The sequence below is a fragment of a genome, unplaced genomic scaffold (assembly GCF_019419815.1).
Source record: "Pyrus x bretschneideri cultivar Hongxiangsu unplaced genomic scaffold, Pyrus_bretschneideri_v1 Contig108, whole genome shotgun sequence".
In the NCBI taxonomy this organism is placed as follows: domain Eukaryota; kingdom Viridiplantae; phylum Streptophyta; class Magnoliopsida; order Rosales; family Rosaceae; genus Pyrus; species Pyrus x bretschneideri.
The window spans coordinates 455,933-474,232 of record NW_025999400.1 but is presented as its reverse complement, the minus strand read 5'-3'; the positions used below and the strand labels follow the sequence as shown (position 1 = coordinate 474,232).

Sequence of the window (18,300 nt, the reverse complement as noted above, 5' to 3'; positions counted from 1 at the left end):
CACTGAACACTAAGTGCGAGGGACTCTTGAACGGCCAACTCATCGGACCGTCCTGACAGCAGCCTACTATCTTTTGGAGTGAGGAGGTTCTTAGCTACTATTGTAGCTGTTGTGGCGTCCTGCATCACGGAGTCTTCACCTGTAAGAAGACCGTTAGAAGATAAAAAAGAAGGGCGCCATACGTTACCTTGACGCGGCGCGCCCGTATCACTGCTAAGGCTCAATTCCAAGCTAAGGTTCGATGAGTTTGCCATTTTTCAAAAGTGTTCAAAGAGAAGGGATGGAGTTAAATTTCAAAGGGCCAGAGTCGATTTTCAAGCATGGGAAATCTTCAGAGTGTGTTTGTTGTGTTGATCGATAGCTCAATAAAAAAGCCAAAGCGACGCGTCCACAGATTCAAAAAGCCGGAATTTCCGGCGTAATTTAGGCAACGCTTTCTCGGCTTTTCAGAAAACGCGTTCAACTTTGTCAAAAGATTTCTGACAAAGCTGAAAACACGTGGAGGCCATCATCGCAACTACACGTCTTTAGCCGACAAGCGCAAAGTTCGGCGACGCTTTCTCTACTTTTCAGAAAACGCGTGCAGCTTTGTCAAAAGGAGCCGCATCCGCACTACCACGTGTCGTTCAGAAATCGAAAGGGCGCCTGCTCAGAAATCGAAGAGGCGTCGTTCTGATATCGAAGAGACATTTGTCGACAAGGGTAAAAGAACAGTACCACCACTTGATATTATCTCTATATATGTCGACCTTCGTCTTTTATGGCAAGGTAGACCTGAAGAAAATGCCCAACTCTCCCTCACCTCTGAGGGCGCACTCCCAGCAAAGCCTTTCGAAATACTCAAATCTTTCTTCTTCCCCAAAGATGATACCAGATGCCAGGAGTACATATGACCCAGGAGGAAACGGCGGATTGAAGTGTGCTGATTCATTCACCGCTTCTTCAAAAGCAAAGGTATCTCATATCATCAAGGTCAAAAGCAAAAGTATCTCATATCATGCTCTTTCCCTGTCGTTTTCTTTGTCCTTGTTCTTACTCGCATGGCAAAGTAAAAGAAGCAATCAGCCGGCACTTGGAGTCAATCTTCCGATCTGGAGCCAACTGCCTGGAATCTATTCCTGATTGCTTACCTAGCGTTGCTCTCGAGTAGTCATCTTCAACGGTTGATACACTTCCGGAGAAGGGACCACTTCTACAAAGGGGAGCGAGTAAGGCAAGTGAAAATGATACATTGAAGCATGTGGAGACAAACATAGGCTGAGTTATCCTCCAACCCTTTTCAATACGAATTGGAAAGATTGAACAAAGAAACAGACCAAAGGGGTAAGCTCAGACCTTCAGGGAAGACCATAAGAATCCTCCAGCCCAGTAGCACAAAGGAAAATCAACAAGTGGAGGAGACCAAAAGAATCCTGCTGCCCAGTTCAAGAGTAGCACAAAGGAAAATCAACGATGGGCGGAAACCAGTTCAAGAGTAAGCCTGTGGAATCACAAAGATCAAAGCCTCAATGCAATCACCAAGGAGAAGAGGGAATTTACACTCCATAACCAGATTTGCGTCCCTAAACTCTTCTCTTTGTTAATTACATTCTGCCATGTTTAGTATGTTTAAATGCTTTTTGTGTGTTTACTTATGTTTTGTGTGAATCTATGCTTAAAACATTGAGGACAATGTTTGATTTAAGTGTGGGGGGGTAACTAATGTTGTTAATGCAAATTCGTGGGATTTTATCACCCATTACTTCAAATGTTGTTCCTTGCTGTTTTAAGGTGTTTTTAAGTTGTTTTAGAGTGTTTTTAGTGTGTTTTGTTTTATAACTCCGAAAATCACATAAAAATTTGAAAAACATGTTTTAAAAAGCCTAAAAAGAGTGTTTTGAGTCATTTTTGTGTGTTTGTGTCTTAGGGTACCTTCCAACACAATGATAAGGATTTGGTTTATAATTGCATGACGGTTAAAAAGAGTTATTAACATAGAGAAAAGTTTGATTTACTCTTGGTATATGCTTGGTTATGGTTATAATATATGACTTCACATGCAATCATAAAAGAAAAATTCGTTTTTGTAACATGCTTGAAGGAAGAAACTCATAATAACGCTACATCCCTGTGAGACTCGAGCCATTACTTTCTTTGGAGAGTTATTTTCTGTGATTCTTTGTTTTCTAAAGTTGTTGCATGATCTCATTATTCCTTGCTTGGTTGCTACTTAGAATGCAATTGTATCATGATAGAACTAAATGCTAGAACTTATATCCGTTTCATTCAAAGCATGACATTGAATTGCATAACATATATCAAGATGAAGTTGTGTAGTTGCCACCATAGCCAAATAGCCTTACTTCCCATTTTTCGTATTTGTTGTAAGTTTTAACCCCGTTGAGCTTTGTTTAGCCTTTATTCATTGTTAACCCACATTATCCTAACCTAGCCTAGTTTAGGACTATCCACACCCTTGTTCTTAAAAGATAGTGAGCATGACTTAAATGAATTCCTTTTGAGTACATTATGAAAGAAAATGAGTGTGGGGGAGAGAATGTTTTGTTCTTAAGCGTTTATGTATGTTTTGAGAGTCAAAAGAAAAGAAAAAATTCTGAAAAACATATGAAAAAAAAAAATAACAGAAAAGAAAAGAAAGAAAGAAAGAAAAAAAAAAAGAGCTTGTTCCCCCTTGTTGTTCAAAAGTTGAGTTTTCATTCAAAAGTGAATTCTAAGTTAATTCAAATGCTTTGCTCGCTATTTCTTTAAGAACCTTTGTTTTCCATATTCCTTCTTTGTTAGCCAAACACCTTTAGCCCCGTTTCAACCCTTATGCTTCTATCTTGATCGTTATGTGTTCAATAATGTGGAGTTTGGAATTGATATGAGCTTATGGAATCACTGGTTCTCATCCTAAGTAGTAGCTTTCCATTCATGAAATCATATTCATGTCATTATCATAAATCCAGAAAATGCTTTCCTTGTTATAACATATGTGAGTGTTCGTCTACATGTTTACATCAATCTTCTCACATATACCTAGTGTAGGGAGTGTAGTCAGAAAATCTGTGTGAAAAACGAGAGTACATCTAGTGAGGAATTGAGGGAATTCTCTAAAGGCATGTTACTACATTCAAATCATGGTTTTAAATGCTTAATTGTGAACTAGTATGTGGTGACTATGAGTACGAATGTACTTAAGTGTAAAGATGGCTAAAATCTGTGGGAATAATGATTTTTAACTTGTCATGTGCATTGGAAATCCCTGAGACGATTGTTGGAAGGTATAGGTTGTGTTTTGTTCGTTTTGTTTTGTTTTTGGTTTCTTTTGTTTTGTTTTGCTCGAGGACTAGCAAAAGATAAGTGTGGGGGAATTTGATAGAAGCATATTTAGGCGACTTACTTAGCTTGTTTTCGTGCATTTATATTGTTAATTCATAGTTGTTTTAGTCGTTTAAGCCATTTTCGTGTGTTTTTAGGTTCATATGGCTAAGGAAGCAAAAAGATGCATTTTGGAGCAAAATTGGACTTGGAATGGATAGCTTATGTTTGGAGCAAAAGGAATGGACGAAATTGAAGGATTCCTAATCCATTGCAGCCACATGCATTCACATGCATAAATCAGCCACATGCATCTCCCATCACCATATCAGATTTCCATCATATTCACATGCATTCCATCCTTTAAAACATTCCACATGCACTCCTTTTAATTAATTAAGCCACATGCACTCCCATCCATTTCATCATTGCAGCCAACACATGCTTTCACATGCATTTTCAGATTGTCCCCTTGCACATGCAGCCACATATTCATTGCACATGCAATTTCAACCCACATGCATCCTTTAATCATTCAAACATGCAGCCACATTCCCTCCTAGCTGTCATGTTCCCCCCATTTCACCTATAAATAAGCATTCACACACTCATTCATTCTCATTCACTCTTCCATATTCCAGAAATTCGTCAAAACCTCTCCACACCCTTGCAGCAGCCACCAAAACACTTTTCTCCTCCATTGCAGCCACTCCAACCACTCCCCAAACCATTCACACCATCAAACTATCCTTAGACCTTGTGCTACAACGAAGAGGAAGATAAGAGGGCCTAAACGTTCATACAATTCAAGTTTGAGTTGTTGGAATGTTTAGGTGTTTCTTTGATTTCAATGTTTAATTTCAATACTCTTTGTTTTGTACGAATGAGGAATGGAAGAGAAGAGGGCCTAAACGTTCATACAATTCAAGTTTGAGTTGTTGGAATGTTTAGGTGTTTCTTTGATTCCAATGTTTAAATTCAACTAAACCCCCCTTGGCTAGGGGGGGATTCGAAATATATGTTTATGCTTGCATTTTGATTTGATTACTTCTAATTGCGTTTCATAAGTTGTGGATTCAATTTATTTAACTGTTTGATTGATAACTTATTTATGTATGTTTATTGAGAATGCACGCTTAATTTTCATGCATGAATATGACGCTAGAATATAAGTGAGTTTCACCTAATAGTTACGAACTTATATTCACAAGTAGTGGGGGTTGCTTATAAACAATCGCGTTAAACAAATTCTTGGCATAAGTTTCATGCAATCATAGTAACGAATGCCTCGTCAACACTTATAATTTTCATAGAGCGTAATGATTCTTGCTTGTACCTCTTCTATGCATTCATGTTGAGGACTTGTGGGGAATGTTTTGAATTGTCGCATGCATCATCCAATTCAATAACGTTAGGAAGATTTGAAGGTTAATTAGTGCATCACGGTTAACTTGGGGTGTTGAGTATCATAGTTTATTGAAATGCAATTGGAAATCATTTTATTATCTAAGTATAACATGTATGGAGATGAACCCCTTAGCTAGGTTCCCATCCATTCAATTCCATCAAATTCATCTTTACATTCTGTCTAGTTTATTAACTTGTTTCGTTATTTCAATTCTCGTCAATTTAAAACCCCCCTTTACTTTCTTGTTCTTTAGTGTTTAGACTTTGTTTAGTTTATGTTTTAAAGTGTTTTGATTCAATTTATTTCCCAAAATTCGTCCAAATTCACCAAAGTGCTCAAAACTGCCCAGAAAGTGATTTTAAGGCTGTTTTGAGTGTTTTGGGTGATGTTTGAGTCTTTTGGTTTATTTTAGTGTTTTAAAGTTTAGTTTTGCATTCTTTTAGTCTAGTATAGTGTTTTATATTGTGTTTTTACGTTTGAATCAAACCATAATCTTAAATTCGTCCAACATTGGGTTTAAGGTCAGAAACTGCCTAGTTAGTGTTTTTAGGCAGTTTTGAGTCTTTTGAACTTGTTTTGAGTCCTTTGAGTCTTTGTGAACGTTTTTAACTTTATTTTACGTTTTTGAGTCAGTTTCCAAGTGATTTGCAATCCCTCCTAATCCCCGGTTAAGAACGATCCCTACTTATACTTATACTACAATTTGACGAAAATAGGGTTTAATTTGTGTGCGTATAACCCTTTGACGGTCACTGTGAATTCGACCCTCAGATTCTTGCAGCTCATCAAGCTTCCTCTTCATCCCCGACGAATAGTTATTTGCAAGCACATGCAAACTTCTATTCTCGTACTTAAGCTGCTGGATCTCTTGCTTAAGTCTTTCCACCTCTGCCATCAACGATTCCACCTGACGAGAGCGGGCAAGCAGGCGTAGGCCCATGTTGGACACAGAGCTCGCACACTGAACACTAAGTGCGAGGGACTCTTGAACGGCCAACTCATCGGACCGTCCTGACAGCAGCCTACTATCCTTCGGAGTGAGGAGATTCTTAGCTACTATTGTAGCTGTTGTGGCGTCCTGCATCACAGAGTCTTCACCTGAAAGAGGACCGTTAGAAGATAAAAAAGAAGGGCGCCATACATTACCTTGTCGGGGCGCAACCGGATCGCTGCTGAGACTCAAATCTAAGCTAAGGTTCGATGAGTTTGCCATTTTCTTTCAAAAGTGTTCAAAGAGAAGGAGGGGATGGAGTTAAATTTCAAAGGGCCGGAGTCGATTTTCAAGAATGGGAAATCTTCAGAGTGTGTTTGTTGTGGTGATCGATAGCTCAATAAAAAAGCCAAGGCGACGCGTCCACCGATTCAAAAAGCCGGAATTTCCGGCGTAATTTTGGCGACGCTTTCTCTGCTTTTCAGAAGACGCGTTCAACTTTGTCAAAAGATTTCTTCTTTTCAGACAACACGTGGAGGCCATCACCGCAACTACATATCTTTAGCCGACAAGCGCAAAGTTCGGCGACGCTTTCTCTGCTTTTCAGAAGACGCGTGCAGCTTTGTCAAAAGGAGTCGCATCTGCACTACCACGTGTCGTTCAGAAAGCGAAGGGGCGTCGTTCAGAAATCGAAGGGGCGCCTGCTCAGAAATCGAAGAGGCGTATTCAAAGATCGAAGAGGCGCCACTATTTCAAAAAGCCGGAATTGCGGGATCAAAACGTTTGTCGACAAGGGTAAAAAGTACCACCACTTGATATTATCTCTATATATGTCGACCTTCGTCTTTTATGGCAGGGCAAACCTAAAGAAAATGCCCAACTCTCCCTCACCTCTGAGGGCGCACTCCCAGCAAGGCCTTTCAAAATACTCAATTCTTTCTTCTTCCCCAAAGATGATACCAGATGCCTGGAGTACATATGACCCAGGAGGAAACGGCGGATTGAAGCATGTGCTGATTCATCCACCGCTTCTTCAAAGCAAAGGTATCTCATATCATCAAGGTCAAAAGCAAAAGTATCTCATATCATGCTCTTTCCCTGTCTTTTTCTTTGTCCTTGTTCTTACTCGCATGGCAAAGTAAAAGAAGCAATCAGCCGGCACTTGGAGTCAATCTTCCGATCTGGAGCCAACTGCCTGGAATCTATTCCTGATTGCTTACCTAGCGTTGCTCTCGAGTAGTCATCTTCAACGGTTGATACACTTCCGGAGAAGGGACCACTTCTGCAAAGGGGAGCGAGTAAGGCAAGTGAAAATGATACATTGAAGCATGTGGAGACAAACATAGGCTGAGTTATCCTCCAACCCTTTTCAATACGAATTGGAAAGATTGAACAAAGAAACAGACCAAAAGGGTATGCTCAGACCTTCGGGGGAGACCAAAAGAACCATCCTGCTGCCCAGTTCAAGAAGTAGCACAAAGGAAAATCAATGATGGGCGGAAACCAGTTCGAGAGTAAGCCTGTGGAACCATCAAGATCAAGCCTCAATGCAATCAACAAAGAGAAGAGGGAATTTACACTCCATAACCAGATTTGCGTCCCTAAACTCTTCTCTTTGTTAATTACATTCTGCCATGTTTAGTATGTTTAGTTGTTGTTTGTGTGATTACTTATGTTTTGTGTGAATCTATGCTTAAAACATTGAGGACAATGTTTGATTTAAATGTGGGGGGGTAACTAATGTTGTTAATGCAAATTCGTGGGATTTTATCACCCATAACTTCAAATGTTGTTCCTTGCTGTTTTAAGGTGTTTTTAAGTTGTTTTAGAGTGTTTTAGTATGTTTTGTTTTTATAACTCCGAAAAGCACATAAAAATTTGAAAAATTGTTTTGAAAAGCCTAAAAAGAGTGTTTTGAGTCGTTTTTGTGAGTTTGTGTCTTAGGGTACCTTCCAACACAATGATAAGGATTTGGTTTGTAATTGCATGACTGTTAAAAAGAGTTATAAACATAGAGAAAAGTTTGATTTACTCTTGGTTTATGCTTAGTTATGGTTATAATGTATGACTTCACATGCAATCATAAAAGAAAAATTCATTTTTGTAACATGCTTGAAGGAAGGAACTCAAACAAACGCTACAACCCTGTGAGACTCGAGCCATTACCTTCTTTGGAGAGTTATTTTCTGTGATTCTTTGTTTTCTAAAGTTGTTGAATGATCTCATTATTCCTTGCTTGGTTGCTACTTAGAATGCAATTGTATCATGATAGAACTAAATGCTAGAACTTATATCCGTTTCATTCAAAGCATGATATTGAGTTGCATAACATATATCAAGATGAAGTTGTGTAGTTGCCACCATAGCCAAATAGCCTTACTTCCCATATTTCGTATATATTGTAAGTCTTAACACCGTTGAGCCTCGTTTAACCTATTTTCTTTGCTAACCATATCACCCCTTACCTAGCCTAGATTAGGATCATCCGTACCCTTGTTCTTAAAAGATAGTGAGCATGACTTAAATGAATTCCTTTTGAGTACATTTTGCAAGAAAATGAGTGTGGGGGAGTAAAAGTTTGTTCTTAAGTTTGTATGTTTTGAGAGTCAAAAGAAAAGAAGAAAAAAAAAAATTGTGAAAAACATATGAAAAAGAAAAACAGAAAAGAAGAGAAAAGAAAGAAAGAAAAAAAAAAAAGAAAAGAGCTTGTTCCCCCTTGTTGTTCAAAAGTTGAGTTTTCATTCAAAAGTGAATTCTACGTTAATTCAAATGCTTTGCTCGCTATTTCTTTAAGAACCTTTGTTTTCCATATACCTTCTTTGTTAGCCAAACACCTTTAGCCCCGTTACACCCCTTTGACTTCTATCTTGATCGTTATGTGTTCAATAATGTGGAGTTTGAAATTGATATGAGCTTATGGAATCACTGGTTCTCATTCTAAGTAGTAGCATTCCATTCATGAGATCATATTCATGTCATTATCGTAAATCCAGAAAATGCTTTCCTTGTTATAACATATGTGAGTGTGTCGTCTACATGTTTACATCAATCTTCTCACATATAACTAGTGTAGGGTGTGTAGTCAGAAAATCTGTGTGAAAAACGAGTGCATATCTTGTAAGGATTTGAGCAATTTCTCTAAGGCATGTTACTACATTCAAAACATGGTTTTAAATGCTTAATTGTGAACTAGTATATGGTGACTATGATTAAGAATGTACTTAAGTGTGAAGATGACTAAAATCTGTGGGAATGATGATTTTTAACGTGTCATGTGCTTTGGAAATCCCTAAGACGGTTGTTGGAAGGTTTAGGTTGTGTTTTACTTGTTTTGTTTCGTTTGGTTTTGTTTTGTTTTTCTTTCTGTTTTGCTCGAGGACTAGCAAAAGATAAGTGTGGGGGTATTTGATAGGAGCATATTCATGCGACTTAAATGGCTTGTTCTCGTGCATTTACGTTATGTTTCTCTAGTTATTTTAGTCCTTTATGCTTCTTTTGTGTGTTTTCAGGTTCTAAGGGCAAGGTATGCAAAAGGATGCCTTTTGGAGCCTTTTGGAGCAAATTAGAAATTGGAATGGATATCATATGCTTGGAGCCAAGAGGATGGACGAAATTAAAGACTTGAAGTAGGAAAGTTAAATCCTAAAAGACCTCATGTTTAAGCATCATTGAAGACTCCTACGCATTTTAGAACACAAAAACAACATTCCTTGCAGCCTTAGGACATTGTCGTGTGTTTCCTTGTGTCTCCCTTCCTTGCCATGCAAGGAAGGGCTTTGTTCCCTATTTTAAACACTTAAATCATTCACTTATCATATCATTCACTTATTATAAGCATTCACTTATCATATCATTCACTTATCAAACCATTCACTTATCACTTCCATTCACTTATCACTTATCACTTCCATTCACTTATCACTTATCACTTCCATTCACTTATCACTCACCACATATCATTCATTTATCACTTAACATATCATTCATTTATCACTTAATACATCATTCACTTATCACTTATCATACTCATAATCATCTACACATTTCAACCATTTAAACATATGCATTTCAACTCACATGCATCATCATCATGCAACCAACCTTGCCACATGCTTTCCAAGCTTTCCCCCTTCATCATTAAGCCACATTCACTCCCATTTCTCTCCCCTTAACAGCCCTAAACCGTGCATAATTAAAGGACACCATTCAACACACACATGCACCAAAAGACAACATTGGCATGCATCACATGCATTTCCAACACTTCCCCCTTTGTGCCGTGCCTTCCCTTCCACTTTCCAACCACATTCTTTCAATTCCCACTTCATCATTACACCACCTAAGCCACATGCACTCCCATTCTTTAATTAAGCCACTTAAACCACAAAACAATCACACAACACACCAACACACATGCATCCTGAAATTCTTTGCCATGCAATCACATGCATTTCCCTTGACATTTTCAGCCATCACACTTCATCATTACACCACCATTCACTCTTTAACCCACACACACTTCACACAAACAACATTCACATGCATTCACATGCATTTCCAACACAAAACACACTCAAAACCGTGGCCACCTTTGCATTTCAGGATTCCCATTTGCATTTTCAGATTTCCAGCTTTCCCTTTTATTTTCCAGCTTTCATTCTTCATCATTGCAGCCATTCCACATGCAATTCTCCATCATTCCTCCACACAAACACCTTAAACAAATAGCCATATACATCTCCACTCCTCCTATAAATACCCTTGCATTCCCATCATTCAAAACATCTCATTCACAACACAACACCCCTCAAACACTCCCATTCTTTCCTTAGCCGTGAGTCCCCCCTCCCTACTAATCCAAACACCAACCATCTTTCCATTTCCATCACTCCTCACTCCATTCCACACTTCCATTCCCCCAAACCAACTATCCTTAGACCTTATGCTACAACAACGAGGAAGAGAAGAGGACCTAAACGTTCATACAATTCAAGTTTGAGTTGTTGGAATGTTTAGGTGATTCTTTGATTTCAATGTTTCATTTTAATTCTCTTTGTTTTGTACGTATAAGGAATGGAAGAGAAGAGTGCCTAAACATTCATACAATTCAAGTTTGAGTTGTTGGAATGTTTAGGTGTTTCTTTGATTTCAATGTTATGAAGAACTAATCCCCCTTTAGCTAGGGGGTAATTCGAAATAAATGTTTATGCTTGCATTTTGATTTGATTACTTCTAATTGCGTTTCATAAGTTGTGAATTCAATTTGTTTAACTATTTGATTGATAACCTATTTATGTATGTTTATTGAGAGTGCACGCTTAATTTTCATTCATGAATATGACGCTAGAATATAAGTGAGTTTCACCTAATCGTTATGAACTTATATTCACAAGTAGTGGAGGTTGCTTATAAACAATCGCGTTAAACGAATTCTTGGCATAAGTTTCATGCGTATTCCATAGTAACGAATGCCTCGTCAACACTTATAGTTTTCAAAGAACTTAATGATTCTTGCTTGTATCTCTATTATGCAATTCATGTAGGGAACTTGTGGGGAATGCTTTGGGTTGTCGTATGCAATCATCCAATTCATTAACTTAAGGAAAACTTGACGGTTAATTTAAGCGGACCTAATTAACCCGGGGTGATGAGTTTCATAATTTATTGAAATGCAATTGGAAATCTTTTTATTATGCAAGTGTAACATGTGTGGAGAAGAACCCCTTAGCTAGCCATACCATCCATTCATTTCCGTCAATTTCATATTTACAATTTGTTTTCTTTACAATCTATCCATTTTAGTTTAAATTCGTCCAAAATCAATCCCCCCATATTTCGTTTAAAGTCTTAGTCTTAATCTTTCTTATTTTTAGTTTTGAATTCTTCGAGTTTAGTATAGCATTTTAGTTTGTGTTTTTAAAAGCATTTTGAGTCTTTTGATTTGTTTTAGTGTTTTAAAGTTTAGTTTTACATTCTTTGAGTCTAGTTTAGTGTTTTATATTATGTTTTTACGTTTTTAAGTCAAATCCAAGTGATTAACAATCCCTCCTAATCCCCGGTCCAGAACGATCCCTACTTATACTTATACTACAATTGTCAAAAGAGGGTTTAATTTGTGTGCGTATAAATCTCGCATCACTTATATTCTAGCGTCATATTCATGCATGAAAATTAAGCGCGCATTCTTAATAAACATACATAAATAAGTTATCAATCAAACGGTTAAACAAATTGAATCAACAACTTATGAAATGCAATTAGAAGTAATCAAATCAAAATGCAAGCATAAACATATATTTCGAATCACCCCCTAGCTAAGGGGGGGTTTAGTTCCTCATACAAAACAAAGAGAATTAAAATTAAACATTGAAATCAAAGAAACACCTAAACATTCCAACAACTCAAACTTGAATTGTATGAACGTTTAGGCCCTCTTCTCTTCCTCTTTATTGTAGCATAAGGTCTAAGGATAGTTGGTTTGGGGGAATGGAAGTGTGGAATGGAGTGAGGAGTGATGGAAATGGAAAGATGGTTTTTGGATTATAAGGGAAGGGGGACTCACGGCAATGAGTGAATGGAAGTGTTTGTGGTGTGTTGTGTATGAAAATGAGATGTCCATGAATGAATGAATGCAAGGGTATTTATAGGAGTAGTGGAGGGAACATATGGCTATGTCATTTGTAGGTGAAGTAGGTGGATGTTGTAGGTGAAGTAGGTGGATGTTGTAGGTGAAGTGGATGTTGTAGGTGAAGTAGGTGGATGTTGTAGGTGAAGTGGGTGGATGTTGTAGGTGAAGTAGGTGGATGTTGTAGGTGAAGTGGATGTTGTAGGTGAAGTAGGTGGATGTTATGTTAAGTGATAAGTGATAAGTGATATGATATGTGGTTATGATATGATAAGTGGTTAAGTGGTGATGATAAGTGATAAGTGATTAAGTGATATGATATGTGGTGATGATAAGTGATGAGTGCATGTGGGTTAACTAATGAAGGAAATGCATGTGCAATGACAATGTGTTAGAATGGATGTGTGTTATGCATGGCATGATTGGGATTAGGAAAGGTTTAAATGTCCTAAAACTAAAGAGAACAAGGTTCCAACACTTTGGCTCCAATTAGGTCTTCAATTTCGTCCAACACTTTGGCTTCAAGCATAAGCTATCCGTCCTTAGCCCAAAAGTGCTCCAAAAGTCTCCAAAATGCATCTTTTTGCTCCTTTAGCCCTTTGGACCTACAAACACACGAAAATAGCTTAAAGTACTAAAATAACTAAAGAAACATAACGTAAATGTACGAGAACAAGCCATTTAAGTCGCATAAATATGCTCCTATCAGTTATCCTCCAACCCTTTTCAATACGAATTGGAAAGATTGAACAAAGAAACAGACCAAAGGGGTAAGCTCAGACCTTTGGGGAAGACCAATTGAATCCTGCTGCCCAGTTCAAGAGTAGCACAAAGGAAAATCAACGATGGGCGGAAACCAGAGTAAGAGTAAGCCTGTGGAATCACAAAGATCAAAGCCTCAATGCAATCACAAAGGAGAAGAGGGAATTTACACTCCATAACCAGATTTGCGTCCCTAAACTCTTCTCTTTGTTAATTACATTCTGCCATGTTTAGTATGTTTAAATGCTTTTTGTGTGTTTACTTATGTTTTGTGTGAATCTATGCTTAAAACATTGAGGACAATGTTTGATTTAAGTGTGGGGGGGGGGGGGTAACTAAGTATATTTTGATGCAAATTCGTGGGATTTTATCACCCATAACTTCAAATGTTGTTCCTTGCTGTTTTAAGGTGTTTTTAAGTTGTTTTAGAGTGTTTTAGTATGTTTTGTTTTTATAACTCCGAAAATCACATAAAAATTTGAAAAACATGTTTTAAAAAGCCTAAAAAGAGTGTTTTGAGTCGTTTTTGTGTGTTTGTGTCTTAGGGTACCTTCCAACACAATGATAAGGATTTGGTTTGTAATTGCATGACTGTTAAAAAGAGTTATAAACATAGAGAAAAGTTTGATTTACTCTTGGTATATGCTTGGTTATGGTTATAATGTATGACTTCACATACAATCATAAAAGAAAAAATTCGTTTTTGTAACATGCTTGAAGGAAGGAACTCAAACAAACGCTACAACCCTGTGAGACTCGAGCCATTACCTTCTTTGGAGAGTTATTTTCTGTGATTCTTTGTTTTCTAAAGTTGTTGCATGATCTCATTATTCCTTGCTTGGTTGCTACTTAGAATGCAATTGTATCATGATAGAACTAAATGCTAGAACTTATATCCGTTTCATTCAAAGCATGACATTGAATTGCATAACATATATCAAGATGAAGTTGTGTAGTTGCCACCATAACCAAATAGCCTTACTTCCCATATTTCGTATTTGTTGTAAGTTTTAACCCCGTTGAGCCTCGTTTAGCCTTTATTCTTTGTTAACCCACATCACCCCTTACCTAGCCTAGAGTAGGACTTTCCTATACCCTTGTTCTTAAAGTATAGTGAGCATGACTTAAATGAATTCCTTTTGAGTTACATTATGCAAGAAAATGAGTGTGGGGGAGTAAAAGTTTGTTCTTACGTTTATATGTATGTTTTGAGATTCAAAAGAAAAAGAAGAAGAAAAGAAAAAAAAAAGGGAGTGAAAATAAGTAAGAATGAACTCACGAGCGTTGATGGTTGAAGAAATGGTCCAAAAAGTTGAATATGGCCCTAAGTTTTGTGTGACTTTCCCTTGGGTGTTCAAAGTTGACTTCTGCGTTCTTAAGGGAATTCTAAGTGCCTAATTCAATACTTTGCTCACTATTGCTTTAAGAATGTTTGTTTATCCTTCACCTTTCATTGTTAGCCAATACCCTAGCCCCGTTACAACCCTTTGACTTCTATCTTGAGTGTTATGTGTTTCACAATGTGGAGTTTCGAATTGATATGAGCTTATGGTGTCACTGGTTCTCGCATCTAAGTAGTAGCATTCCATTCATGAGATCATATCTAAACATGCTTATTAACTCCAGAAATTGCTTCCTTTGAAATACATATATGTGAGTGTTCGTTTTTATGTTTACATCAATCTTCTCACATAGAACTAGTTTAGGGTGTGTAGTCAGAAAATCTGAGTGAAAATTGACTGCATATCTTGTAAGGAATTGAGCAAATTCTCTAAGGCATGTTACTACATTCAAAATATAGTTTTAAATGCTTAATTGTGAATTAGTATGTGGTGACTATGATTAAGTATGTACTTAAGTGTAAAGATAACCAAAATCTGTGGGAATAATGATTTTTAACATGTCATGTGCATTGGAAATCCCTGAGACGATTGTTGGAAGGTGTAGGTTGTGTTTTGTTCGTTTTGTTTTGTTTTTGGTTTCTTTTGTTTTGTTTTGCTCGAGGACTAGCAAAAGCTAAGTGTGGGGGAATTTGATAGGAGCATATTTAGGCGACTTACTTAGCTTGTTTTCGTGCATTTATATTGTTAATTCATAGTTGTTTTTGGCGTTTAAGCCATTTTCGTGTGTTTTTAGGTTCATGTGGCTAAGGAAGCAAAAAGATGCATTTTGGAGCATTTTGGAGCAAAATTGGACTTGGAAGGGATAACTTATACTTGGAGCAAAAGGAATGGACGAAATTGAAGAGTTGATGTCACAAGGATTCCTACTTGAAGTAGCCACACACCTTCCACATTTCAGCCACATGCACTTGTTCCTCCATCATTGCACCAACAACAACATTGCACATGCACTCCCTTTAATTAATTAACCCACATGCACCCTTTATTCTTTCATCATTCCCTCACATTCTTTAAATCAGCCAACACATGCATCCACCTTTCTCCCATCAGATTTCCAACATTGCACATGCATTCCCCTTACAATTTCAGCCATCCTAGCTGTTTTGCACATGCATTCACTTAACCTAGCTGTCATGTTCCCTCTCCCATCCATTCATCTCCCTATAAATACCATACACACTTCACACAACATTCATTCATTCTCATTCACTCTTCCATATTCCAGAAATTCGTCAAAACCTCTCCACACCCTTGCAGCAGCCACCAAAACACTTTTCTCCTCCATTGCAGCCACTCCAACCACTCCCCAAACCATTCACACCATCAAACTATCCTTAGACCTTGTGCTACAACGAAGAGGAAGATAAGAGGGCCTAAACGTTCATACAATTCAAGTTTGAGTTGTTGGAATGTTTAGGTGTTTCTTTGATTTCAATGTTTAATTTCAATACTCTTTGTTTTGTACGAATGAGGAATGGAAGAGAAGAGGGCCTAAACGTTCATACAATTCAAGTTTGAGTTGTTGGAATGTTTAGGTGTTTCTTTGATTCCAATGTTTAAATTCAACTAAACCCCCCTTGGCTAGGGGGTAATTCGAAATATATGTTTATGCTTGCATTTTGATTTGATTACTTCTAATTGCGTTTCATAAGTTGTGGATTCAATTCGTTTAACTGTTTGATTGATAACTTATTTATGTATGTTTATTGAGAGTGCACACTTAATTTTCATGCATGAATATGACGCTAGAATATAAGTGAGTTTCACCTAATAGTTACGAACTTATATTCACAAGTAGTGGAGGTTGCTTATAAACAATCGCGTTAAATGAATTCTTGGCATAAGTTTCATGCAATCCATAGTAACGAATGCCTCGTCAACACTTATAATTTTCATAGAGTGTAATGATTCTTGCTTGTATCTCTTCTATGCATTCATGTTGAGGACTTGTGGGGAATGTTTTGAATTGTTGTATGCGCTAACCCATCCAATTCAATAACGTTAGGAAGATTTGAAGGTTAATTAGTGCATCACGGTTAACCCGGGGTGTTGAGTTTCATGGTTTATTGAAATGCAATTGGAAATCATTTTATTATGCAAGTATAACATGTATGGAGATGAACCCCTTAGCCATTCTATCATCCATTCATTCCATTCCATCAAATTCGTTTTACATGCTGTTTAGTTTATTAACTTGTTTTGTTATTTCAATTTTCGTATAAATCTAAATCCCCCTTTACTTTAATGTCCAATTTAGTTAGAAATCAATTTAGTTTGTGCTTTTAAGTGTTTTGATTCATTTTATTTCCCAATTTCGTCCAAATTCACCAAAGTGCTCAAAACTGCCCAGAAAGTGATTTTAAGGCAGTTTTGAGTGTTTTGGGTGATGTTTGAGTCTTTTGGTTTGTTTTAATGTTTTAAGTGTTTAGTTTTACATTCTTTGAGTTAGTTTAGTGTTTTATATTGTGTTTTTACGTTCTTGAGTCAAGTTATTACTTAATTTCGTCCAAATTTGTGTTTGTGCTCAAATCTGCCCAGAAAGTGGTTTTTAGGCAGATTTGAGTGTGTTTGTGTTGTTTTGAGTCTTTTGGTTTGTCTTAGTGTTTTAAAGTTTAGTTTTGCATTCTTTGAGTCTAGTATAGTGTTTCATATTGTTATTTTACGTTTTTGAGTCAAATCCAAGTGGTTAACAATCCCTCCTAATCCCCGGTCCAGAACGATCCCTACTTATACATATACTACAATTGACAAAAAGAGGGTTTAATTTGTGTGCGTATAAATCTCGCATCACCAACCTCTCTTTGGTTCAAGGCATCTGCAATCTGCCCCAATTGTGTCTCCATTTTGGTTAGGGCTGCTGAATGTTGTTGGAGAGTGCTATTTGTGGAATGTTGGAATTGCAAGGTGTTTTGGGCTAACAATTTAACTGTATCCTCAAGGGTAGTGGCAGGTTTTGATTGGAAATTTTGGATTGGATTGTTGTTCTTCCATGAAAAGTTGGGATGATCTCTCCAACTCGGGTTATATGTATTGGAATACATATCATTCCTTGGTCTTTGATTGTAAGAATTCATGAGGTTCACTTGCTCTTGAACATACTCGGGATAAGCCTCCCTAGATGGACATTGATGAGTAGGGTGGTTTGGTAAGTTGCAAATGGCACACACTTCATTTGCTTTTGGCACCATGTTGAGCACGGATTCAAGCTTCCTTTCTAGGTTAGCTACCTGCAACAAAAGCTCATGATTAGAACTTGTTTCATAGACTCCAACTTTCTTACCCCTTAAGTCTTTGTGTTGAGCATTAGACCCCAACATCTCATAAATGTTATATGACTCTTGAGCATTCTTTTTCTTCAATGCTCCACCTGCTGCATTATCAACAGTTGATTGACAAGTTTGGGTTAGTCCATCATAGAAAATTTGCATTTGTAAATGAAAAGGTAACCCATGGTGTGGACATTGGATCAAGAGGCCTTTAAAACGCTCCCAACACTCATTGAAAGGTTCTCCATCATCTTGTTTGAAGTTGAAGATTTGTCCCCTTAATGTGGCTGTCTTTTGAGTGGAAAAGAACTTCTCCAAGAACTTCTTAGCCACGGCATCCCATGTAGTGAGGGAACCTGTGATGCGTGATTTATACGCACACAAATTAAACCCTCTTTTCGTCAAATTGTAGTAAGTATATAAGTAGGGATCGTTCTGGACCGGGGATTAGGAGGGATTATTAATCACTTGGATTTGACTCAAAAACGTAAAAACACAATATAAAACACTAAACTAGACTCAAAGAATGTAAAACTAAACTTTAAAACACTAAGACAAACCAAAGACTCAAAATGCTTTTAAAAACACAAACTAAAATGATTTCT

At 37.3% G+C, this 18,300-nt stretch overlaps 1 pseudogene; it reads left to right on the top strand.

Moving 5' to 3' along the window:
* Positions 1 to 17,873: 17,873 nt before the first annotated feature.
* On the top strand, positions 17,874 to 17,984 carry LOC125471427 (annotated as a pseudogene).
* The last annotated feature ends 316 nt before the right edge of the window (positions 17,985 to 18,300 follow it).